We start from the raw sequence: 27,679 nt of genomic DNA, 5'->3' as shown, positions 1-27,679 counted from the left end.
TCATAGAATGGTTTGAAAAAAGTAGCTGTGCCCTAATTTATGGGTGCTTCTTTTACAAGCCATCTGCCTCAAGGAAAACAGCTGCCAGTGATGCAAGCTGGGAAAGTGGCCAATCTGACTCACATGCAACTATATACCCAAGAGAGCAATTAATAAGTCACAAAACAGTACCCAATTATGCAAGCATTTCTGAATCTTGGGGCTCAGGACAGGGCTGAGAGAGAGCATGAGACCGCCTGAAGGAACTCTCAGCATTCAACTACAACATATGGATGCTGCAGCACCATCCTGTCTTTCCTTCTTAGCAAGTTTCTTCAAAAACACAAACCCAGATGCCAATATTTAAATTGCAGGAAAATATCTTAAATAATTGCTTAGGCCCCGAGACTCACATAATGCTACCTTTCATTCAAAAAGCACAGGGGACTAATTCAAGAGAAGAGAGTCAATAATTATTTACACAAGTCATATTATTTTGCCTATCCTACCTATGTGAAGGAATTAGAACAAATATTATTTTTATTGTCTTCTTTCAAACATTACTACCTGAGTTTCATATATTTTGTTCTTAATTAATAATTTTAAATGCAATAAATTAATCCCCGTCAACCATGAACTGAAATGCAGCCAAGAATACATTTTTTGGCAGGTAGAATGCAAGATTCAAGATGAGCACATCTGAGTAAGTTTTGACAGTCGTATCATATCAAATTAATTTTTCAATTCTCTTTTGTTCACAGCAAGTTTGACTAATTGTCAAAATATATGAAAATTAAGGTCTACACATGTTTCAGTCTCTGGGGGCCTTCTCTTCATCAGGAAACAGTCAGACTATGTTAGAGCTAAAAAGATTAGTCCACACTTGTGTTTTTTTCAGATTAACTGGAGGATCTGTGCATTAGGAGACTATCTCCAGGTTTATTAAAAAGAATACACACTGATCCATATGCATAATGTAAAAATCAAAACAGAAAAATTACTAAACATGTAAATATGCCTTATTTGGTAGCAGTTCTCTGTTTTGTTTCTTAACGTAGGCAGGAATAGTTTGTTTTTCAAAATATTATTACAGTATCACTACTTGGCAACTGCCACTACAGCAGGAGATAGTCTAAAATGAAGAATACAACTATACCTCTATTACAAGCTCTATCCCAACATTACTTCCACAAATAAGCATTTAAAAGGCATATTTTAGTTTCAAACATAGAAAAGCTAAGATGTCTAAATCAGTCAACTCTTTACTTTCTCTCTCCCCCCTCAAAATAGATAAAATTATTCATAAAACATAGCAATTTGTTCACACCTGTGAAAAAACTGAAAAATATCCATCATTATCTTCAATAAAGTAGTACTTTAGAAATCATAAGATTTCTAATACATAAGATCAAAATTAGTTTGGCAAATTTAAATTCCAAAAGTGTAAACATCTTTAAAGAGCCATGTAACGGTCATATACTTACTCAAATAAGCTACTTGATTCAACAAGACATGTTTAGAAAAGACAGGGAGTAGCAGGAGGAGGACAGAACCAGAAAGAACTTCACATCTTTGGAAACCTCAAGATAGCAAGGCAACAGGGAAACTCCTGCTTGGTTACCTGGTACCTGCAATGTAGTTAAAGATTTACTAGAAGGAACTCTGTTCCTCATAATTTTAGCAAATCTTTTGGAAAGGGTTCATTTAAGGTGAAGAAACAAAAATTCAACAGCAATATCTCAAAAATTCATATAATGAAATATTGTATGGTAAAAGAGCAAAAGGGAACGGTTAAAAACAATACACCAAAATTTTAAATTGAAACTAAGGTTGCCATGCACCTATAATGCTTCTGAGGTCTTTCTCCCACAGTAAGTGCTCTCTAGTAGAGCACACATAGAAGTTTGCAATGAAATCATTAATACCTACAATTCCAAAACTTATAGCAACTGGATCATCAGTAAAATAACTACACCTTTATCAGTTTTTTAAAATGATGCAACAAGTTCAAAAGGTAGCAAGCAAGAGGGGACAGATGTACAGGCAAATACAGAGAGCATAAACACACTCCTGCACCTTTCTGCCTGCAAGGCAGAATCATATAAGCTTCACTTCCTTTGGAAACTGAGCTAAAATATATATTATATCCCCAATACTATTTACTGAATAAACATACTTCTTCCTCTACAGGAATTGTTCTTTCTGCTCTACTAACTTCTAAAAAATTAAGTATAACAGTTTAAATCTACCTGTTGCATGAACCTAGAACGACAAAATTGTGAATGACACGACAAAGTGTCAGGCAACGTCCCCAGAATATTTAAGGGATGTAAAAGAGCTGTAATCTATCTCCTGCCACCGCACCATCTTTCTATTCCCATATCACACAGAAACATTGAGGCCATGCAATTACCTCTCAGTCTCAGATAAGGTCAACAGCTATCTCTGACCTCAGCCATAGTACAGTTTTGTTTCTTGTACCACCCTAAATTTAGCTTGGTAAGCCATAATACAAAGTGCACTGCCAGTACATACAAATGCATTTTGTCACGTTTAAGTAATGAAACAAAAACAATCAAAAACTTTACAAAAAAATTTAAATAGATAGTAACTCTACAAACTTTTATGACACAAGATTTACCCACCTAATATCTGGCTTGAAAAAAACCTCCTATTACTCATACAAACAGTGTAAACACTTGCCAGGAACGGCAAGGGAACCTGACAGAACAGAAATGCCTGTGTTGAGGCCTGTCATTTACTTCAATCATGGCATGAAGTGTAAGTTGAGGAGTGACCACTTCAGAGCCTCTAACAAACAAGCAGCCATCTGTCAGACACCGACATCCTGAGAGTGCTTGAAGGGCATTATGAACATCTCTAGCCAGCCATACCAGGGCATGCTTACGAAATTTTCCATTCTGCTTCACAATACTTTTGATTTGATGTGCAGTTAAAGCCCATAAATAATCATCTTGTATAATAAATGAAGAAAAGAAGATGCATATTTATGCAATATAAATGTGGTTGGTACAATTTGTAAAAAACGTAAGATTTCAGTTTTTGTAATGAAGTCCATTTAAGCAAGGATCAAGTTTAACTTGAAAAGTGAGATGAAAGTTACAATTCACATGTAGCAATAAAATTTAAGTGTATAAAATGACTAAAGAATTATTTTCTAAAATTTTTTAACTATAATAACACCAAGTTCTTTTTCCTTATATATATATTTATTTTTATTATTTTTACCCACCTCCTCTCCCATGAGTAATTGTGTGTTTAAAGAAATTGAAACAAAGGCATTTGCAGGAAAATCAAAGTGCTACAAACTGAGGAAGGTCAAAAGTATTACATCAGGACTGAACTTTATTCCACAATGACACATTTTAAACCTCACTATCACATTGCAACAGAAACCAGTTGAATAAATTTTACCAGTTACAATGTAACGGCCCATTATGTTTTTTAAAATCTACAGACCTCAACCACTGTGTCATTCTATGAACTGCACCAGTAGGATTGGCACACAGCAAGTCTATAGTCCCAAATGAGATCAAACTGATTTTTGAAATTTTGAGCATGTTCTAATATTTTTTCCCTTCATCATATCATTTTGTGAAAAACTTATAATAATTTGATTGTATGTCCTCATCTGGACATATTGAATAACTTTAGACTTTGGATAGAAGTTGATTTCTTAAATATGATCCTTTGGGGAGATAGTGCCATATCACTTCAGAGGTCACACCACTGATACATATATAAATATACATATTTGAATAGGAGCTCTCTGTCTTATTTGCTTTTCTATACTAGGTATTGCATTTTGAAACAAAAAAGAGAGTATATAAATACTCACTATTAAAACATAAAGCAAATACAACCAATGGTTATTTCCAGTGGTATGAAAATACACAGAAAAAGCCTACAGGCTGGTTTTTCAATCGATTTCTTAATTTTAATTAAAAATTCCAATGCCACCTTCCACCATTCCTCTTCCACTTTTATTGCATTGATCCAAAACAGATTTTTAAAAATTTACTTGATGGCTTATAGTTATTAGATCTACGTGTTTCACATTACAGCTTTCTTATCATTGAATGAACCTTTCCAGAAGCAGACTAATAATGCCCTTCCCAACGATGCTCCTGAAAAGCTCTCTTACTTCAAAATTGTCAGATATTACTACGGATCATGTCACACTGCAATATCCATGCTAGTCATAATTTTATACTGGGCACTGCTGAATTCAACTACTGAACACTAAACTCAAAGAGGGTTATTTGAAACTTCGAAAGGTCTAAGGAGGTAGCCTATTTTCAAGCTACCATTCTGACAAACTATCTGAGGCCCCGAAATTAAGTAACTCAGGAGGGTTAATGCTCTCTCTGAACTCATCAGAAAGGTGCTAAGGCATCGGGCAGATGATGCCCACAGGAAGCTAAGGCTGCTCCTGCCATCAATCAGCTCAGGTAACAGCAGATTGTGAACCACTCCTCATCTGCTGCAGCAGAAAGAACTAAACGCATTTAAAACCTTTTACCACAACTCTGTCGTTTCAGACATATATCATTACAGCCATTAGGTAATTTAAAAGTACTTTAGGTTTCCCAAATCTGCATGACACTACACTTTTATACTGAATTGTAACATGAAAGGCCTTGAATTTAGAAAGCATAAGTCCTGTATCCAAACAGAACTTCAAACCTGTGGGAATGTTTCAGGGGGCATGAGAACACAATGCTTGGATTATTCATCAGCTGATACTGCAGGGCTGATGATCTCTCTGTTCAAGCATATATTCAGTGATTCCTCTTTATGGAATCATTCCAGGCTGACTATGTACAGTGACTGTCAAATACAAAATATTTGTTCAGTGACACCACAAGATCAGTCAGTAACTATAGAAAAATGTTATGTATTCCATCAGTTTGATACGTTATGGAAAAAAAATTTTTTAAAGGAGACTATTTTGGCTGGAAGATACTTTCTACAAAGCACTCACCACCAGCTCCCTTGTCTATGATGGGTTTTGTGGCAATATGAAAAACTTTTGGTCCTCTTGAGTTGCTAATTTAATTTTTTTTTAAGACAATCAGTGCCCTCTTTCCCTGAAGATTTTATATTCCCAAAATAGTTTCCTTAAACCATTATTAAACTGAGAAACTGCAAAAGAATCACATAAGCACCACCCCTTTTTAGAACTTGCAGATACGCTTTTTTTTTTTCCCAGAAAACTTGTGAGTCGCATTTTATAATATTATGACAACAGAGACTACTTAAGTGGACAGATTGACAGATAAGAGAAAACCAAAATATTTTTCCTTTGAGAAGACAGCAGTCTGTACTTGGACAATACCGAAAGCCACTGCCAAGCAGAAACAAGTTTAGAGGTCAAAACCAAGTGCCAGTAGTGCTATCTTGAACAATAATCACTGTATGCACAGAATACTTCTGCTTCTGCATTAATATTTCTTCTGTGATGAAGGAAAAATGCAGACTGAACCTCACAGGATTGCCAGATGTCCTGTGTAATTAAGATGTTGTGTTCTAGTGGCCTTATGAAAAGCATTTACAGTATGGTTTTTCCTGTATTTCTGTAGTAACAGTTGTTTTTCCAAACACGCAGAAATCAAGGCTACGGGGCATTCAGAAAAGCAGTTATTATGCAGATAAATTGTACTTTCCATGCACAGTCAATCTATGTATGCACAGTTTAGTTCTCTGCCATTGTCCCAGATTTTCGCATCTAAACTCTGGCAACCCTAAAATACTGCCAAATTTCTACAGACAAAGAAACAGTTTCTTTCAGCTCCAGATGTGATTGTGACTAAGGAGCTACTTCTGACCTCCCTCCTCTCTCCCATTGACCTTGGCAAATTACTTGTAAAATGGGACTATTTATATTCATGAGTTGCCCTCTCAGAACTGGTTCATTACTGCACCATCAGTCTGTATACAAAACCATTACTTGTGGTAAAAGATGCAAATTTGACTTTTTTTATACTATTAGCTCGCAAATGTTGAACCAAATTGCTACGGGCTTGTAGAAAGGCAAAGAAGTTAAGCTGCTGAGAAATCAGAATATTACGTAGTGAGCAGAGACAATCTGTCATTCTGAGGAGCACCTTTGAACCGATGGAGGCAGGGAAAGGCTGAGAGATAGTTTTTCACTCATAGTTTAAAAAAACTTAGAGGCCAGTGGAGTAGATGACAGAAATTGCCTGCCACAGAAGTAGAGACAGTTTTTCAACTAGACATTCTTCGGACATCAGCAATTTTAACCTAAACCTTCAGAATACACGTAGAATGGTTAATTGTAAATTAATTAAGAACTTCTCAAGAGAGTTTTGCCATCAGTTTAAAACTGTCAGTCAGCTATGAAACTATTGGATCAAATAGAAATTGTTAACTGAACCTGTACTCAAAATAAAGCGAAATGCTGAGATTCCTAACATTAATGTTGCAATAAATTAAATTAACCCATTTAACATTCTTACATGTGCAGTGCAAGCGGTAGCCCAAATTTCTTTGGGGTATTGTAAAGAAAGTGCAAAGTAAACTCTAAGAAGTTATGGAAAAAGTAATAAAAACACTAAAATTATAATAAACTTTTGAAGCAACATGACAAATCAAAAACTCTCAATATATTAATTCCAGGAAATGTGAATTACCTGGTTTCTCAAGTGGTAGAAACAGGTTGACAGTGAATGACTCAAGATATGAGGATTGCTGCAGTTTCTCATGGAGGTGACTCTACCCCACCTCTCTGGGACATTTTTCTCAGCATTAGAGCCTCTCAGACATATCCATTAAGCAATTAGTGTGGTGAGAGCTGCTGTTTTTCAGCTGCTCCATCTGAAGCCTCTCACTCTTTAAAAATCAAAATACTTCACGTTATCACCCCTCAGAGAAAATACACAAGGAATGTATTACTACACTGGAAATAAAAGCAAATCCATCGGCAATTACTGCAGAACAGCTGATGTACCATAAACTAGCCAAGCCATAGCAACATACCCACCCACACAGCTTAATGATCATGGGATAAAAGGTTAACTTGGACCATTTTAGAGTAAGGAAACAATTTAGTATCTCTTTCTATTCCACACATTTAGGGTGACCTCGTATGTTCTTTACTGTACAACTACCAAACTGGTAAGAGAACATAGATTAATTTTCTAATGAGTTTTCTATAATGATATTTAAAAAAACATCTCCAAGACAGATGAAAGCATTATGATAAATATTTTAAAGACAAACAAAGACAGAAAGACAATTGAAATAGACTGTTTATCGGCATAACAATGCTGTATCAGAAAAAGATTTTTTTATCATTGAGCTTTTACAACCAAAAAATGATACTTTCTTATCTAACTTGCAACCTTGAAACAAAACAAGGCATAGTTTTGTCTCATGAACTACAGAATTAATTTCATATCTTCAATTATTAACACCGATTATTTTCTCTGAACACATCCAGCTTGTACCTGGAGAAGAGATAAAGGATTGCTGGAACAGGAAAGGTTTTATCATAATCCTGTGCAATGGAAGAGAATTGAGGGCTATTAGTATGGTAACATTTCAGGTAAAACTGTAAAGCATAAATGCAGGTTTCTTAAATGCAACACATGCTTTACTGCACATAAAACTGCAATATTTGAACTGAAATATATAAAAATACACTATGCAGTACAGTATAACATACGTGGTATAAAATTCATATATGTATTTGTAATAAAGTTGTATAGTATATAATCAACACTCACAATGTCCTAGACATTAAAAATATTGTGGTTAATGTTTTAGAATCACAGTACCACTGCCACGTGCTGATGTACTAGAAACAAAGATTTCAATTCATGACCGACAGAACTTGTTCTATTGCAGCAGAACAATTAATTAGCTGTCACATTCCTTTTTGGTGATGCGTGTAAGTAGTTCGTCATCACTCATTCAAGTAAATGGAAAGCATTTCTCGAAATTCCGTGTAAAAAATGTGTCTCTGAAATTCTCAGTCTCATAAGGTAACCTCAAGTTTGATGCAATAATGATGTTTAGAAAACATCATGCTATTGTGCCTCTAAGAAGAAAAAGTAGTAAAGGCAGTCAGTGTCAATATGCTAAGTAGACTTAATTTCAAGGGATGGGCAAATGAGGTAGAAATTTTGCCTATCAACAAGGAGTGTAGCAAGTGAGAGTTGACACAGTTGAAAAACAATGAATCAGGTCCACAGACAGAGCCCAGTACTCAGCTGCTTTATTGTCCTGTGCACAGCCCGGTAATTGCTGAATGCAGTTCAAATCACTCCATTTATTTTTCACTTCCTCTGTCTTTGGTACAGTGCCTCCTATGATAGCACCTGAATATTCTTATAAAATTAGTAATTAAATGCTTGTAAAATATTGGAGTACTTTACTGATCAGTAACTCAGATTTAAAAAAAATAATTAAAAATAATCTTGCTAAATTTGAATGTCTGAATATTCAGTTTCTTTCACCACAACATAGTCTTTAAGTCACTCAAAGTACAGTTGATAGCCTTTGGTAGCATCAAATCTGCTGCAAATCAGATCCATAGTCACAAAACACAAACCTAAAACAAATAACAAAACCAAAATACCCACATGCAACTAAAGAACCACTTGGGAAAAGTCAGATTTTAGTGACTCATCAAGGATCTCATAGACACAAAGAAGTTTAAACGACAAAGGCAGAATAAAACTCAGTTCTCCAATGTAATGTTCAACTGTCTGCAGTCTAAATCAACCTCTTCTTTTTTTCTGACCTCCAACTCATTCTTTACACTTACTTAGGGTCACAGAGAACTGGGAACTACAGCGAGAAAACAAAACATCTCTCATTGCTCACTGTGTTGCACCATAAATTTCAGGATTTGGAGGGCAAAGGTGTATGGAATTGTATAATTAAAACTAGCAAAATCATAGACATTTTTATTTTTTTTTTAATCCTCCAGAAACACAGGTCACTTTAGCTTTTTTATTGCTACTACCTAATTGTTCTCAAGGCAAACCAAAACTCTCGAATTACATCATATATTATCACACTGATCGAGTGACAAGCCACCAGACGACCTGTCCCACTGGAGCAAGCAACAGCAGAAATCAGATTAGTATCTCTTATTCAGGTGACTATTAGAAAGCAGCAAGAGCTTTTTTCAAGTGCTTGTTTGCAGCAGAGGGAGATGGTGTCATTCAGGCTCCGGATTGTCACGTTCCTCAGCAGGCATAAATTTCTGCTTGTTCTCTCAAATACAAGATTTACAGCCCTGTCTATTCAGCATTAATCCAGACCCAACCCATAACTCCTTATTCCAGTTTCACTCTTCAGGTATCTCCAGCTATGTTTACTTCCCAAGCTTCTCACCATAACCTCCTTGTCTAGCATGTCAATCTCATTACTCCAGACATAAAATTATCCCATTCTTATTCAAGCTCAAACCACCGTTTGAACCTCCTTTCCTTCAGTCCCAACTTCTTCCCTTCTGCTTCCAAAACATTGGACTTATTTTCTTCTCCACACCCATATCCAGTTCTTATCCCTACTGCAATCAGACAAGACAAGGCAAGGGAGAAACAAAGCACAGAGGAAACCATTCTCTTGTTCAGTTCTGGGGCACAGCCCAAACTCAGAGATGAAACTATAGGCCAGGTCCACTTCAGATCAGATTGTACATATTGTGATGAAATCTTCAGGCACTGTACTATAAAAATATAACTAGTCCAAGAGCAGAATTTTAGGAAGACAACATCACAAACATCCTTACCATGAAGGCCATTTCTCTTTAAGTTTCAGGCTTGGCCGACAACAAAGGACTTTGAGACAACATTCAAACCAATGAGAGAAATAGAAAGGAATAATAAGGTAGGCTTAATCCATATGTCGACTTAGTAGCTTTCAGTTTGGAAAAGGGAGGAGGGGATAAGTTAGATTATAATTTAGAAATCAATTTACTAATCAGTTTTGGCTAGACAGGCTAAAAAGAAGCTTGACTTCACTTTAGAACCATGTTTCTAACCTAATAAATATTTGTCTCCTATGTGCAGAGCTAAAAAATAAACCATACAAATATCTACTCAAATATGTCCATATTCAGCCCAGATTTTACATTTTCATGATCTGTAGCATTATGTGAAAACGAGCTTTACGTACTTGTATTTTGAGTTCCTCAAGAGTGACTCCACACATTCATAGTAACAAAACACATCAAATAAAAGCAACTCCTCTATCAAGACTTGCTGTCACCTACATCAGCTTCTCCTGTCTTTGGCATTCCAACCAAACCAGATTCTTCCAATTGCTCAAATTCCTAATAACTGGCAATTCAGGTGACAAAGTGAAAGGTGCGCAAACTTTAAGAAATCCAAGCAGACTGTAACAGACGAATCTTTATTATCTACGAGCTTGCTAGTTCCTTCAAAAAATTCTCACAAGTTTGTTTGATGCAAGACTCACTCACAAAAGCAAAGCTGACTCTTCCCCAAAACATTTTTCTCTGAAGTGAGTAATTCAATGTTTGTTATGATTTCTACCAATTTGCCTGCCATGCAAATTGTGATTATTGGCCAACAGTTCTTTAGAGCTTTCTTGGAAACCTTCATTAAATGGCATGACGTGGGCCAACTTGCAGTCAATGGGGACCTAATTAAATTTAAGTAAAAAGCAATTGGGCTGTTTTTTCCTTAAGTTCCTTGAGAACCTTGGGCATGCATTATCTGGTCCTGAGAATCTGCTGGTTTTCTAGTAACAAATGTATTTTACAACACTTAAATTTGACTTAAAGTCTCCGAAACTTTACCTGTAAATTTCCAGCATAGGCATTTTCTCCAGGTTCTATGGCAACAAATGCTATCAAAAAGAATCTTTTCCTACTGTGACCTACTCTTGTATGGATGTTCTTTCTATTTCTGAGAGCTTAGTAGTCCTATTGGCATTCTGTGAGGCTTCAAGCTTCTCATGTATTTGTATAAATATTATTAATTTTTTAATATATGTTCTACAAGTTGCTCTTCAGGTTATTTTTTATCTGCCTTGGACCATTATATTTAATCTGTCTGGTTTAGATACAATTTTTTTAAGAATGTTTGCTTTTACCTATGAGCATTTTTTTAGCATCCCGTTTAATCATGGCACATATATTTTTATCTTTAGATCTTATTCTGATAAATGGCATGCATTTGTCTCAAGTTTCCAGTGCAATGTCCTGGAACATTCTCTATGCTGTCTGCAGGGATTCTACTTCATTTACTTTCCCCTTTTATTTTAACAGTTTTTCTGAGCACATGTCTAACATATCTTTTGCTTTCTATTGCTCCAATATGAATTCTGAATGAACATTGATACTGCAATCATTACTATAGAAATGCTCTCTGATTGCTATTTTGAAGGAGATCCTAAATATTCCTCAGGAAGAAATTAACAGTTATTTTTCCTTTTCTGATTGGCTGCTCCCTGGTGGCCTAGTGGTTAGCATGCAGGACTCTCACTGCTGCGACCACGGGTTCGAATCCCAAGTCCCCCGGGCAGATGGTAGCTCGTTAGCCCTGTGAGGCCATCCATCTATGAGAAGGTCACTCTAAACAAACCTACGTCCTGAGGACCTCACTGCCATTGTCCAAGCTTGCTTGGCCCCGGCAGATGAACCTTAGGATTAAAGGGTGGGCTCAGTTCAGCGCAGGCTGTGTCTCACCTAAAAAATCCATTGCGCAGGCTGGAAAGGTAAAAGACCTTTCCCCAGATCTTCGTTCGCGAAGACTGGCCATTATTATTATTATTATTATTATTAGCTCCAATAAACAATCATTGATGGTATCTGAGATTTAATCTGAGCACCCCACCCTCATGCAAAATCTGAACAATCTACATAAAGATATATTTAATTCATGTAGTTTTAAAATTCCTGAGGTGCCAAAAAATGCAAGATCTTTGAACGGAGAAAAAATCTTCAGTTAAAATTAATATCGATATTACCTCCAACTCACTCAATCTCCAGCAATTTACAATTATCTGGATTCTTTAGACTAGTGAGATTTTTCACTATTCTGAATTAAACATGGAGGTCAACTTGTAAAAAAATGGCAGGAATATTCTTTGTTTTGTTCAGATCAATTTTTAAGACAGCTTTTGCAAACTATTCTGCTGGTTTATTTCTACCCATGATGCCTCTATTAATTTCTAAGTTTCTTGATAAAGCCTGGTGTAAGGGACTATTTAATTTTTTAAGTCTTGTAACACAAATCCAGTGCACTGCTGATGAAATGGGGAATTATCACAGACTTTAGAAGTACAGCTTTCCATTACAGAATGTTCGGTATTGAATCCTTAGTGGTCCAGTCCATCTAACGGCTGCTTCAACCCATATAATAATGAAGCTATTAAGAAGCATCAGAAAATTCAAGTCTCAAAAGAGACAGTATTGCCTCAATCTAATGGAGGAGAATGACATCTAGCAGGACCTTTGTTTGTGGGGCAAAGTTTTGGTAGTGAGGGGGCAGGAGGTGGCCACTGGTGTGAGAGGCTGCTGGAAGCTTTCCCTGTGTCTGGTAGAGCCAATGCCAGATGGCTCCAAGACTGACCTGCCGCTGGTCAAGGCTGAGCCAGTCAGAGATGGTGGCAGCACCTCTGGGATAACGTATTTAAGAGAGAATAAACTTTTTGCATGGCAGCAATTGCAGCTGGAGAAGAGAGGAGTGAGAATATGCGAGAGGAGCAGCCCTGCAAATACCAAGGTCAGTGTAGAAGGAGGGGGAGGAGATGCTGCAGGCACTGGAGCTGAGGTTCCCCTTCAGCCTGTGGTGCAGACCAGGGTGAGGCAGCTGTGCTTCTGCAGCCCATGGAAGTCCATGGATGCAGATATCCACCTGCAGCCCATGGAGGATCCCACACCAAAACAGGTGGATACCCAAAGGAGGCAGTGACCCCGTGGTAAGCCCATGCTGGAGTAGGCTTCTGGCAGGATCTGTGGACCAGTGGAGAGAGGAACCCATGCTGGAGGAGGTTTGCTGTAGGGACTTGTGACCCTGTGGGGGACCCATGTTGGAGCAGCCTGTTCCTGGGACTGCACCCTGTGGAAGGGACCCACCTGGAGCATTCATGAACAACTGCGGCCTGTGGTAAGGTCTCACGTTGGAGTTCATGGAGGACTGTCTCCCATGGGAGGGACCCCATGCTGGTGTAAGAGAAGAAGTCCTCCCTTTGGAGGAAGCAGCTGCAGAAACAACATGCGATGAATTGATCACAACCTCCATTCCCTGTTCACCTACACTGCTTGGGGAATGAGGCAGAGAACCTCATTAGGAATAAAGTTAAGCCCCGGAAGAAGGCAGGGTAAGAGGAAGGTGGTTTTAAGATTTGGGTTTACCTCTCATTATACTACCCTGATTTGACTATAATAAATTAATTTCCCCAAGTCAAGCCTATTTTGCCCATGGTAGTAATTGATGAGTGATCTCTCCCTGTCCTTATCTCAACCCACAAGCTCCTGTCCAGCTGAGGAGCAACTTGATGAGCAACTAGCATCCAGCCAAGGTCAACCCACCACAGCCCTATCAGATGCCAACCTGTTCAAGTACTGAAATCTCAGCTTGCTGTGTGATTGAGCACCTTTCCTACTCTGGAGTTCCTCTGCTGCATCATTTTTCACTCACAAAAGCCCTCAAGTTGCACTAATTAATTGGGTAAATGAATCAAACCTTTCTTCAGAACAGGTCTATGGAGGAATTTCATAAATATTTCTTTAGTTCAAGTACTTGGGTAAACTGAAAATCTACCTGTAATCCTTTATGAAAGAGAACAAAATTTTACATGATTCACAAACTAAGAATTTTAAAATAGATTTTGCACTTACAGAGTAAAACCATTTAAAAATTCTAATGTGAATCATGTATGCAGCTTATTCATTCTCTATTACATACTTTGTGTAATGAAGGACAAGAATCATATGGTATCACTTCTTTCCCCAGTTTAAGATGTGCAAGTTTCTGGAGTCCTCCTATACTCCTTTAAAGGAAGACACAGACTTACACTGTTAAAAAAAATATACTTCAAAGCTCATTCTGTAATGAATTACTTCAGCAGCCTTAAATCAACATCCAAAAACAACAAAAGTTTCGTACCAGGATGGGGATAAGAGAACTAGATTAAAAATATCAACAAGAGGTTTAATTTTTTAAGAGTTTAGTCATTGACATTAAAGGTAACCAATGCAGCAGTCAGAGGGCATTGTAACACAGAGGTAAAGCATATGAACATTTTCCTCCAGAATTCACAAGATTCAATCAAAATGCTAAGTTAAACATCAGAGCAACCAGGAGTTTCTGTTGCGTTAGCAGAAGTTTTCAGGTTTCAGTGATATTTGAAGGCACAACGTGATTTGAACGCACAGTTGCTATGACTGCTGTGCTATAGAGACAGAATATATTAAAGGCATCTAAAAATGCCTGTTTGAGAACACTAAACATTTAGTCTGCTCCTACCACCTTCTGAAACATAAATTTAATACATGTTGATAAGTTTACATTAACACAGTAAGCTAACAGACTGTTCGAGGTACTGGTTAAAGTAATAAGAATCTCTGTTTTTTTGCAAGTTTAATCCAGTGAACAGAAAGATGGGACATATAAAGTTGCATGGCCTATTTCTACAATGACAAAAGAGTTATGAGTAATCATCAAAGGTACTGAGATGTTCCTAGTTCATTCATACAAACTAACAAGATGTTAGAAAACCAGAGAACTACAAGCTAAAAAGCTTAGGCTGTACTAGCTCAGTAGCCACAGTGGCTGGAGTTCAACATTGACTCAATACTTAAATATTTGCTCAGCTCCTTTCCCAGGATTCACAGCCTGAGAAGAATTATGTGCTACTGCAAACATGCCCTCAGCAGTACCTGCACTAGTTAGCTATGTCTACACAGAATTTCACACCAACAGGTACATAGTCTTCTAGGATAATTCCATTTGAAAGGAACCTCAAGGGGTCACAGAGTCATAATAAGTCAATAGTAGGTGTTTTCTATGAAAGAATAAATGTTATCCCTGTATCCCCATCTCACCTTTATACCAAAGGAGTAGCTGCCAATTTTATTTCCCCTGTTGTGATAAGTTCCATTTCAAGCCTCATTTGTGCTAGGGTTAGAACTCCAAGTATTAATAAGCAATGAAGTTTTTACACTACTGATGGAATTCCCTTTGCAACTTCTGTAACCCAAAGTAGGACGGCAACCATTGGTCGCCCCAGGTAGTTTGGGGACAACTGCTGTACAACATATAAGAGAATCAATACTTCAGAAAGTCAGTTTCTAAAATAAGGCAATGAGGCAAAACTACCAAGAGCAGAAAGAGAATAACTAATATTTCACAAAATATGCTATGAATCCGCTCTAGGAACACCATGTTAAAGTGACTGCATCCAAGAAAAGAATAACTGAAAAGGAAATAATGAAATAAAGCCTATGTGTTCAGATTGCCTCCAAGAACTACACTAGGCATTAACATACCAAGTCGAAGCTAATTCTTTCAGATACCATGCCCAGCTTATATACAAACCTTTCTCTTTTTTTGGCAGCCATATGTGAACTGTCCCTCATAGAAGTATTTATTCTTGGCTACAGAGACAAAAAGCATCTTCAGCACTTATGTACAAATATATTTGATTTGTAACTTTCTAAATGAACCCTATCAGCCAACTTCCCTATTAATTGCTGTCTAACACATGCTAACCAAAACCAAGGTGTATCCGTTGAAGTCTCCTAGCCTTTCTGAAGACACTAGTTTTATATTTGTTCCACTGTATATCTGGAATAAAAGCAAAAGTCATATGGAAAGCAGGAAGAAGACATTTACATGATCAAAGATCAAATGTATATTTTCATAATCTTTGTATAAACAAAACCTCACTGTTAGCCAATTATCAGCAAAAGATTATTCCATTTCCAGCATCTCATACTAACATCACATCACACATATTCCCAATTTATTCCGCTTCCTTATTAAAAGCATCCAGCAAATAACTAATCAAAAAGTTATAAAGAACCAGCATGGGTATTTCTTGAAAGTCTAGAGAGAAATGCCTCTCAGTTTGTCTATTTTAAATTTACAGAGAAAAGATTTTGGATCAGAACCCAGTTACAGTTTCACAAACTAATAGAACATAAAGGATAGTAACTAAGAAACCTGAGACAGAAATTATTTTTATAGGCTGTACTGCAATTAAGAAACATAATAAATGCCTATTGCTTTGTCTCAATTTAAAATAATTATGGTTAACTCAAGTGTTGTTGAAAATTTCAAGAACAATATTTTACACCCTTAATTTAGTAAGAGGTTATAGTAACTGTTTAAACTGTTTAACATATTAAAGAGCTTCATTTAAAAAAAACCGTTATAGAAATTAAATTTATTTTGTATAGTATCCCAGAGCAGCATTTTGAAATAGGACTGTTAAAAGTTCACAAGTTATAAACAATGAGTTACTTCTAAAAATATTTAATTATTATTTTTACTGTTAATACACGACTTAACGAGGAAACAGTGATGTTTTCTGGCTATAAATGTGTATTTTGAGTTCTGTGGTGGCTGCCTTTTGAAGTCAGTGACAATGAAAGAATTAAGTTTAGGAATAATCCATTTATTCACAAAAACATACAAAGTTTGCTCTCTGAAAACAAGAGCAGAACCTGCAAAACAAATACTGGTAAAAACCCAAACTGTGTATCCAAGGTGCACCCATTTCTCTGTAAGTAAGTAAAGACAGTTAAGGTAATTCCAACTGATCTCACAACACCAAATCAACAACTTTCCCCTGCAAAAGGAAACCCATGTAATAGCACAGTGTGATATCTCAGTGAGTGTATTTTTCTGCTCTTTATTTGTCTCCAGGTGTTTTGCACAAGCACACCTGCTAAATTAGGCAGAGCTTTGAGCAGCATCAACCTGAGACAAAAAAGTCCTAATGGCAGGTAGTTATTAACCTCCAGGAAACAGAAAAACTACGCATTACTGCAATGTATCCAGCCTAAGAATACACAAACTCGTGAAGTTTGATGCATCAGGGTGGTCCCAAAATCATCTTAAAATAATTTTTAAACAAATTAGTTATTGTCATTGCTAGCTGCCACACACATTGCTACACAGAACTCCTGATTGTTACAAATTCTGCCCAAGGAACCGGACAGCAGGAAGTTAAACACATTAGGCTACTTTTTTACAATAACCAGAAGCTATTAGAATGGACCAGGAACAACCAGTCCAAACCAGAAAGAGACAGTTCTTCCCTAACAGGTAGCAAGTAACCTCCTTTATCAAAGAATGCAAGAAGTTAAAATACGTTCAAACAAAAACTGGGCAAAGGGAGAAACGTTCATAGGTTGAAAAGGGACTGAACAGCACTTTTAACTAAATAGCTAAACCACGTTAGAAAGTCCCCTGAGCTGAAAACAGGTGGAAGTTGGGAAGAGTGTAAGAAGGTGGTATGGGAAAAAAGAAAGAAGAGTATCATATGTTATCATATTTTTATCCTTCCATCAGCTTCTGATTATGGCTACTTTCTTTTCCCCCATGACCTTAAATGCATTTAATTGCACATTAGCCCCTGCAATGGACGGGAAGATGATAAGCAGCAACTTGTGATTACAGTTTTTATTGATTTTTCCCCTGGTGTACTGCTTCTAAAGACACTGCAATAACAGGCAGATGCATAGGAGAAACAGAAAGAGTTCCAACCATCTTTTGGCCCTAAAAGTCTGTTTAACGTGATATCTTCAAGTCAAAGATGTAAAAGATATTTAACTGTCATGAACAGATGTTAAACTTGACCTTAGACAAAGATCACAGATTAGAGACAGAATATTAAGCTGAATGAACTCTTAATCTGAGCCATTTTTATGCTTTTATATTAATGAAACTCACAAGTAACTTCACCATTTGTTTAAGATCAGTTTGCTGAATTAAATGTCATCTCCTAACTCTACCTTTCCTGTTAGAAGTTATAAAAAAAAACTTATAGTAAGAAAATATGGTAAAAGAGAATGAAAATTCAATAAAGACCCAGAAGAAGAAGCAGTAAGGGTAAATGAGCAGTAGAACCTGCAGCTACTTAACTTTTTTCAACCTGAATTAAACTCCACTATATTGTTCTGCACAGTGGAGGTTTACAAGACATGCTCACACATGAGAGGGGCTGGGCTGCCATCCAGAGGGACCCGGACAAGCGGGAGGAATGAGTGAACAGGAGTCTTATGAAATTCAGCAGCGACATACACGAATCCCTGCATCTGGGAAGGAAGAGTCCCCTGCAACAGTGCAGATCGGCAAAACAACACCAGCAGTACCCAGTGGTGCATAGTGGGAAGATGAGTGGCAATGTCGAAACAAGAAGTTCAGACTTGGTGCAAGGAAAAAAATGTCTCACTATGAGGACACACAGGCAGCGAGATAAGTAAAGCAAAATACACAGAGAAGCTGTGCAGCCTCCATCCATGAAGGTTCTGAAGGCAAGACTGGATAGCACAACATAACAGTACAGGAAATGTCACAATTGAAAGGACTTCAGGACTGGTATTCGCCACAGCCATATTCAAAGTGGACCTTATTTAGCTTGACCTTTTCACTTTTATGCTTGCTAATATTCTCCTATGTCCCACAGGCATTTACTTTAAAGTTAATCTGATTTAAGTTAATTTGGAGCAATTTTTCTCAGTTTTTATTTAGTTCTGAAAGTTGCTACTTCTATTCTTCAACATGAAGAAGAGATTCTGGCCATTTTTCTTCCTGTCTTATTATGCCATTCAATACTACTACCTCCTATAAACTTCTTAGCTTCAGTTTTTGGCCTACTGTGACTGCAGTCCCACTACTATTTCCTTTACTTTCATAAAAAGATTTTCATGCAAAAAGTTTTTGCTACAGGTAATTTTTATTCATTGTGGGTGTGCTGCAAGTATAATCAAGGACAAAAAAAAATTCACGAAGGTCAATAAGCCAGTTCCACTCCAACTCCATTTGACACAAAGGCATGCAGTAAAATATTCCAAGAGTATCATTCCAGTTTTTCCAAATGTATAGGTTCTGGCCAAAAATCTCTAAGTAAACATGTTTCACTTAAACTGGAAATTGCAAGCCTGCTTTCATTTCTAACCTTGAGATCAGGTACGTGAGAAGTTTTATGCTATGGCACATAGAATGAGAATTTAAATTCTCATTCTAATTACGCTGTAGGAAAGAAGTAAAACGGCTGCCCCTTTAAAGCAAGAGCAAAGAGAATGTATACCCCTCCTTATCGTGCCCTGCAAACGAGATACTGTGGCATATGCAACAGAAGATACAGCTGCTAATCAAAATAAAATACATTTAAAAAAAAAAAAGAGTAAGGCATTGCAAACAGCATGTATGCTTATTTAAAGCAGCAATCTCTTTGGCCTAATCTAGTTACATACTTTCGTCTTTTCTAAGAGTCTGCCCACAGCAGATAAACACACAAACCTTCTTGTGCTGCACCAACTGACGTCAGCAGTCGCTTAGGAACAGCGTTTGGTGCAAAAGTGGTAGTACCGAAACTATGTTTACAATTGAAAAAGAATGAAATATGCAGAGCTCACCATAGCTTCAGGAAAAAGAGATACGAATTCATAAACGTAAACCACAAAAGATCTTTTCTAAAAATTCGTGGGACTTTCAGGGAATGTTTATCTGCTTAAATACCTTCCGGTGAATACAAAGAGTGATAGATTCATTTTTTTATATTTTCAACAGTTCACTCTTCCCAGAAAAAAAAAAAAGGGAAAAAAAAAAGAAAGAAGTAGTCATCAGTTTCGTCAGTTTTGGAATGTAAGCTTTGAGCTTCTTTCATTTCTGTTTAATCTGTAAATGAAAATTCAAATCCAGTAACAACTTTATTGGGTAACTGTTTAGAGGGACAAAGCCCTGTTGTTCTCACAGCAAGAAAACAAAAGATCTCACAAAACAACCTGCACCAGTAGAAATAATTATCCCATCACTATTTTCTAAGTAGTCAAATGTTCAGAAAGTCTAGTATCTAAGGAACTTAGAAGTGCTCTACTTTAAATAACTCAGTAAAAAAATTATTTAGAAGACCCTGAAAAATAAGCAATGTAAAACTGTACAGATGCAAAGCTGTTTGCCACAGCTTCACAAATAAACTTAATTTTACAGTTACAGAATTTTAATTTAGAAAGAATGCGTGTGAAATCTCTAAGAACAGGCTTATTTATTGGTCCAGCATATTTTATAAGTAAAGCCCAAATTCTGAGTACCCTGATGCTTTTCATTCTTTGACAATGTATGATAAAGTTTCTAACCACTTGTTACATTTATGGAAATCTATTGAATAAGAAAAAAAAATTGCATTGTTTACGCAAGTTTAAAAAGTGTTATTTAAAATATAGATATATATATTGGACCTCTAGTAGGCATTCTCCAGCTTAAGTCTATGAAAATGTAGCAGTTCTCTCATCAGAGCTGGGCCTAATAGGAATGCACTGAAATATCGGACATCATAACAGAGGAAGTCTGTACCTCGTGTGCTCACATTCCTCCTGCTGGCTCTGAGAAAACACGAAGGAAGAAGTGAAAACTAGAGTGGCCAAAAAAAGGACACTGCAGAGAAGGACACTGAATAATATGAGTCAATATTACAAAAAACAGAATGCTTATTTTCATATTCTTTTGACATATTTCCAATATAAAACCTCACATTCAACAGTCACTCTCAACCCCTCAACAGTAATTAGTTACTCAGACCTGAGAGGCTGTGCATGCATTTATCACAGTTTTTTGCCGCACACATCTCCAATCAAAAAAAATGCATGGGGAGAGAACACAGCCTGCTTCTCCCATTAAGCTAATATAAGCTTAACTTATAAACTTAATATATAATATAAGCTGAATTCAGGAAGGCTAACTGGAATATATATCAAATGGAAGTGATCAAAATCAGGAACATTCCCCCTTCACTCCACCAAAAGACACCCACCACCCATATGCAAAGTGGAAAAACTATATAAAAGACAACAGGGATAATCCCCTTTTTTTTTTAATACTGAATTCCTGACATGCAAACAGTTTTAGCAAATGTCTGAAATGAAGACAAGGAAAAGGAGCAGGTAAAACCAACTTAACTGAAGCAGATAATCCATGGTTCCATTCATCTCAGTATGTTTTGGTCTGCTATGAGGATTGGGAGAAAGCTGTTTCTGTGATTCCAAGGCACCCCTAAAGAATATTGTCTCTGGACAAAGTCCAGATGTAATTTAGGCCAAGAATAGCTCTATGATCCCAAAGTGAAACATTCCTAGACCATCCAATGGTCTAAGTAGTTTATCTGGAGGTCAAGCAGAGAGATCTGAAGAAAAAATAGTTCGACTAAACTCATCAAAGCCTTACTCATTGATCCAGGTAGAGTTCAGAAATTGCTTCAGCTTGCTTTCTGATTTATATGCCTGTACCTGGCCTCTAAATCAACTTTTCCAGGATTCTAAATTTACTTCCCATCACACCTCTCATCATGACAGCCGAAAAGCAAGTTTCCAGTCTTCTAATACCCTTTGGAAACAGAGCATCGCTTTTCTACTGCTGTATCTGGAAACAATCAAGGTGCTGAAGGGAACAACTGGCTCTTCAAACTACTGCTGTACTTTGAGAATTTTTGAGGGGCCAGAACACAGTTCAACCATGCTTCAATGGATAGCACCAGCAGGACACTCTGTTGTCTCAAGTCTCACTTCTGGTAAACCTCTCAAACAGAGGCATCCACCTGGATAATCTTTTAAATATGACTTGAAACAGGAAACAAAGAGCCAGAAACAAATGTCCAGTTGTTATCAGAATTGCAGCCTATGCACTAAGCCAACCTTCACAGAATTCTAGTTAGAATTATGCTCCTACAATGCCAGCTTTGTGTCCCATAAATAGGTAAGACTTACTGGGAGATTAATTTTGTTGTTCTAACAACTGGTCTTGAAAACAGCCAAGTTTTAAGTGTCTTTTTCCTTCTTCACCCTCTCTTTCATAAATGTTAGCTAGTTAATTTTAAAGCTAACAAAAAAATTACCTCACTGCTGATGCAGACAAACATGCATTTGAGCAATGTAATAAACTATAAACATAAAAATCATCTTATCTGCAAAAAGAATGTGAACTTGGAGATACAATGAGAAACATACTTCACTCACACATATGTTCCATTTCTTAGAGTGGGGGAAATAACTCTGAGCATCAGAAAAGACTGAGGAAAACTAATGGGAATCAATGTTAACAAAACTTCAGGCTCTCTAAAGTCACTTTGAGAAAAGAAATTCTATGAAAATCATCTTTTCCTTGAAAAGCAAGCTTCTTTGCTTCATCCTTTTATCTGCTGTGCATTTTACTATTCAGGGCTCCACAAGAATAGCCTGTGACATGTCCTTTTACTTCTCAATAGTCATAACACAAAATAAAATACCAGTGACACAGCTTGCTCTCACATCCCAGCAACAGCAGTGAATCAGGCCTCTTGCCAAGTCAAAACTTGTTCGAGCGCCTCCTCCAAAAAAAATGGCCATCACCACTCCTATCTAGTAGACTGCTAAAGTGAAAAAGAAGTGATAGTCTCTATGAGAAAAGCTCAGAGCATAAATAAATTAGCCAATAAGTCAGCATTTCATTTATCTCGGAGCTGTCATTGCTAGACAGCTTGTTTGTGTAACTGGTAAAGACAGAAGAACAATAAATTAAGTCCTATGACATGATAGGAAATAAACTGTCATGTTTCACTGCATAGAAGACCACCTTCCCAAAACTCGAATGAACATCACAACAAGGAATACCAGAACAATAAACACACTTTTTCAGGAAAAGGGATAAGTAGCTCTGCGAGGAGCACAAATGATGAAATCCTTGGAACTTTTGTCTCATGACTAGATTACCCGGCAACTTGGAGTTAGACTTTTATACCCTGTCAAATTTCACTGACTTAAAAGATACTGGGGACGAATACTTCAGGCTGACAAAGTTGTGGTTGTTCAGCCTGGAGAAGAGAAGATTGCACAGACACCTCACAGCAGCCATGCAGTATCTGAAGGGGGTCTACAATGAATCCAGAGAGCGACTGTAGGGACAGGATGAGGGAAAATGGCTTCAAACTGAAAGAGAGTAGGTTTATATTAGATGTTAGGAAGAAATTCTTTACTGTGAGGCAGTGGAACAACTTGCCCAGAGAAGCTGTGGATGTCCCACCCCTGGAAGTGTTCAAGGCCAGGGTGGATGGGGCCCTGAGCAATCTGGTCTAGTGGAAAGTGTGCCTGCTTATGGCAGGGGGGGTGAAACTAGAGCATCTTTAAGGTCCCTTTCAACCCAAACCATTCTATGATTCTATGAATGACTGCATGACAAAAAAGGTATTTGAACTAAGCTATAACATGTGCATACGTACACTACAGGCACATACATAAATTTGTCTGCATTTACAAAATGTGAAGGTCATAATTCAATACAGGGTTATATACCAAATAAATTACTCTATAGATGTACATTCAAAAAGAGGGTCAGAATAGCCACTGCAGAGACAACCTCAAAAACAGACATCTGTGGTAAGGGAACAAAAATTCTTTACCAAGTCCAGATACAATCATAAAATCACAGAATCTTTAAGATTGGAAAAGACCTTTAAGGTCATTAAGTCCAACCATCAAGCCAGCACTACCACCATATTCACCACCACTAAATCACGTCCTCGAGTGCCTTAACCACAAGTTTTTTGAACAATTCCTGGGATGATGACTCCACCACTTCCCTGGGCAGCCTGTTCCAATGCTTTACAACCCTTTCCATGAAAATATTTTTCCTAACATCCAATCTAAACCTCCTCTGGTGTAACATCAGGTCATTTCCTCTCATCCTGTCCCTTGTTACCTGGGAGAAGAGACCGCCTCTCACCTGGCTACATCCTCCTTTCAGGTAATTGTAGAGAGCAATAAGGTCTCCCCTGAGACTCCTTTTCTCCAGGCTAAACAACCCCAGCTCCCTCAGCCACTCCTCATCTGACTTGTGCTCCAGATCCTTCCCCAGTTCCTTTCGCTGGACTCACTCCAGCACCTCAATGTCACAACCTTCTTGAACTGAGGGGCCCAGAACTGGACACAGGATCTGAGATGTGGCCCCAAATTTGAGGTGTGCCAGGTACAGGGGAACAATCACTTTCCTGGTCCTGCTGGCCACGCTATTTCTGATACAGGCCAGGATGCCACTGGCATTCTTGGCCACCTGGGCACACTGCTGGCTCATGTTCAGCTCCTGTCAACCAGCACCCCCCAGGTCCTTTTCCACCAGACACTTTTCCAGCCACTCTTCCCAAAGCCTGGAGCACTGCATGGGGTTGTGACCCAACATGACAGTGTCTTTTATTAGTGTTTAACAGGAAAAGAAAATAGGAAAAAGGAAGTTATTTCTTCAAGACTTTTTGTCTTGTATTATAAACTTTAGGGATACATTTACATAGCTAAAAAGATGCTTTAGCTTCTTGTAAGGACCATGATTTCAAGAATCTGTGCAACTCAGCACTAAAGCTTTAACAATGAAAGATGTTTAGAGGAAACTCAGCTTGGGACATCACAAAAATTAGTTGGTTAAGACTAGAAAAGGCTACTCATAAGAGAAATGCTGATTCATTTGCAGAATCGAACAGTTTAATTGATTTGCTTTTCAATTAAAAAAATCATATTGGTCCTTAAAAAGACTGATGCAGAAACTTCAGACTTACAAACACCATAAGACTGAGTCACACTACATGATAATAATTCTCAGTATCACACTTAAACAGTTTTAATTAATTGCCTCAGGACACAGAAAATGAACTACTGCTTTGCAAACTAGAAAATGTGGTTTCTCAGTGCATAAAAATGACTACAACTGCTTAAACAAAAACATACTGTACAGTTCATATAGGTTATCAAACTAGTCAGAATACTAAGCAGTTTTATGTTTCAAATGTCAAAATGCAAAAGTTGTCACTTAACTTCAATTATTTTTTATTATATTTTTTGGTATTGACAATAATTTTACTCATATAAAAGAAGTCGTGTAGCTGCTTTGAAGATACTGAAGATTTCAGTGTGAAAATACAGGGCATTTTACAATAATTAGACTCATCATAACAGTTCAGTCTTTAAACACACAGATCTGAAATAGGGTGGGAAAAGCACATATGTTCTGTGACTCTCAGGCATTCTAGTTTTCTTTTTTCTTTTTTATAAAATTTTGGAATTCTGGGGCATATGGATACTTTTTCTTTTAAACTTCAAAGTAAATGTTCTAACAATCATTTCTAAGTAACCAGCACAGCAGAATGCAGCAATTCTTCAATCAAATAAAACCAATAAAGCTAGACAAAGCACTTACAAGAAGCTGTGGAACGAATGGTCTCAATTATAATCTCAGTATTCCTAATTTTCGTATTGAAAATTTGAAACATTTTGAATACTCAGTTTAAATTTTCTGACAAAATATTGTCTTCTAAAAATACTATCTTTAAGCATTTTGGAAAAATAAGAATCCTTTACTTTAGAAGTGTTCCAAGAAAAAAGAGACTAAAGTTCTCTTTTATATAATGAAACCTAAAAAATACAAATGTATTATAGCTTTCTTTAGCATTTTCACATAGAAAAAAAATCTGCAATCTTATTGTGAGTCAAGCTATATGTTAAATACCAAAGCAAACACTTAAGAGATTCTGAAATCGCTTCTGTTTGACGCGTGTTTCTGATCAATAGATAAAAGGGTAATCTTTAATTTTCCTCAACTCACACAGGACTGTAACCAAGCTAATTAATTAATTAAAATCTGCACACAGGACATTTTAATTGAGAACAAAGCCTGTAACTTATAAAAAAGACAGGTTTTTGTCTGGAGGCCCCCAGACATTGTGGTTTAGAAAATAAAGCAGGGAAATTGGATTAGAATTGCCTGCTCTGGTCTTGGGTTATATCCCTGAAGGCTTTGACCATTTTAGCAGGAGACATTGGTTAAATTCACAAAGCATTCAACTTTTGACAGTTCATCAGCCACAACAAGGGGTTTTGGCAAAATATTTAAGTCTTGTGGGCTACTTTTCAAAATGTTCAATTTATCAAAAAGATTAATGGCAGAAAGGAATTCAACACAAAATATCCACCCATGTTCACCCAATTTCCTGAGGAGATTTCACAGTATGCTGCAAATTGTCTCAACTGTACCATTAGCAGCATTAGCAGCAGTTGTTTTAGGGGCATCACAAACAGTAGTCACTGTGCCCCTTTTCTCGAGATGTTGTAGGGTCATTGTAACGGCTGACTGCTAAGATCCACACTCTTCAAAAGTTCTTGCCAAGTTGTCTCAGTCAATAAATAATTCTCCTCAACTATTTCTTACAATATATTTCTAATAATGTTTTCACTAGCCATACTTACTAAAGATGTTGCAGAACACACGGAGCTCTGAGTAACCTGATCTAGTGAAAGGTGTCCCTGCCTACACAGCAGGGTGGGAACAAGATGATCCTTAATGTCCCTTCCAACCCAAACCATTCTATGATTCTATGATATTCTGGGAATGTCCAGTGACAGAGGACCCTGCACATCCTTCATACTTCGCACTGCATTATCTTGTTCAATCACTAGCAAACAAATAAATTCCTAAAAAAATGCATATTTGATATAATAAAAATAAAGTGTTCTAACTCCATCTTCTGGCTAGGAGTAATTGATGTGTGAAGATAAAAAATTATCAAGCGAATTCAGCTTGACATCAGGCTTTACTTATAAACTTTAGGCCTCTAAAGTTTCTTCTTTGTGTGATTAAAGCTTTCTCTCCAGTTTATTTTTCATTTCCCTCTCACTTCTCCCAGATTTGAGTTTGATCTTTGCAAAGCATCTATGTAATCAACATTTTCGTTAACGTTTTGGTTTTAAAAACGTGAACTTAATCAAAAGCAAATTTCCTCTTTATCTTCCTGAACATTATTTTAAGAGAAAATAATCATAATAACTAGGTAATGAGAAACTGTCCTTTTGTTAGGAGAGCATCATTAGTTGCACAATGCAAGATTTAACATTTCAGGTTTCATAAAGGAGTAGAGCTAACAACTCAAAACAGCAGGTCTGCAGATGATTTCCTCTTTGATCACAAATCTCCAGCAGATGGAGGAAGAAAACACAAAAAAGTTCACAAGAGAAACAGATACCTGAAGTCATTTGTGTGCACTCCCCAGCAGCTGAATTTATTCAAAATCTGAAGTGTGGTGTGCCTGCTTCCATTTCTCCATTCTAAACCTCTCCTGTAAAAAGTTATCACAGTGGCTAATGCCTTTTACACTGGTGTTCTGCTGGGGTGATGGACAGAACATATAAGCAGATAACTCTATAAAATGAACATACCGTGGACTAAGAGCTATTATGAAAGGAATAAGTGATACATTATTGAATTGCACAATTCCACATTATTGAAAATGGTAAACTGGAAGGAACAAAGTCATGGGATCTGTTTGTCCCATGAAGTTCAGTCTGGGCTTGAACTATGAGAAACTGACATTTTGATCACATTTTCCTATTTCTTGCTGTCACATACGTGAATTTTTGGCAACATGAAAATTAAGAGCCAAGGAGAGTTACTGTCAAGAGCTGGATAGAAGCTTCCTTACCGTAGCAACCTATTTT

At 37.1% G+C, this 27,679-nt stretch overlaps 1 protein-coding gene and 1 non-coding gene across 2 annotated transcripts in view; both read right to left on the bottom strand.

The window, feature by feature from the left end:
- The window catches only part of PDE3B (phosphodiesterase 3B), an 87,086-nt gene that overhangs the window by 39,542 nt on the left and 19,865 nt on the right, over nt 1–27,679 (bottom strand). The gene's annotated exons all lie outside the window — the stretch shown is intronic.
- Nucleotides 17,650–17,838, bottom strand: LOC113963322. Its single transcript, XR_003532744.1, has one exon. It is a non-coding gene; the product is annotated as a U2 spliceosomal RNA (small nuclear RNA).

This window comes from Neopelma chrysocephalum, unplaced genomic scaffold, assembly GCF_003984885.1.
Source record: "Neopelma chrysocephalum unplaced genomic scaffold, ASM398488v2 Primary Assembly neopelma1_24, whole genome shotgun sequence".
NCBI lineage: Eukaryota > Metazoa > Chordata > Aves > Passeriformes > Pipridae > Neopelma > Neopelma chrysocephalum.
This window is presented reverse-complemented; position numbering and strand designations above follow the sequence as displayed.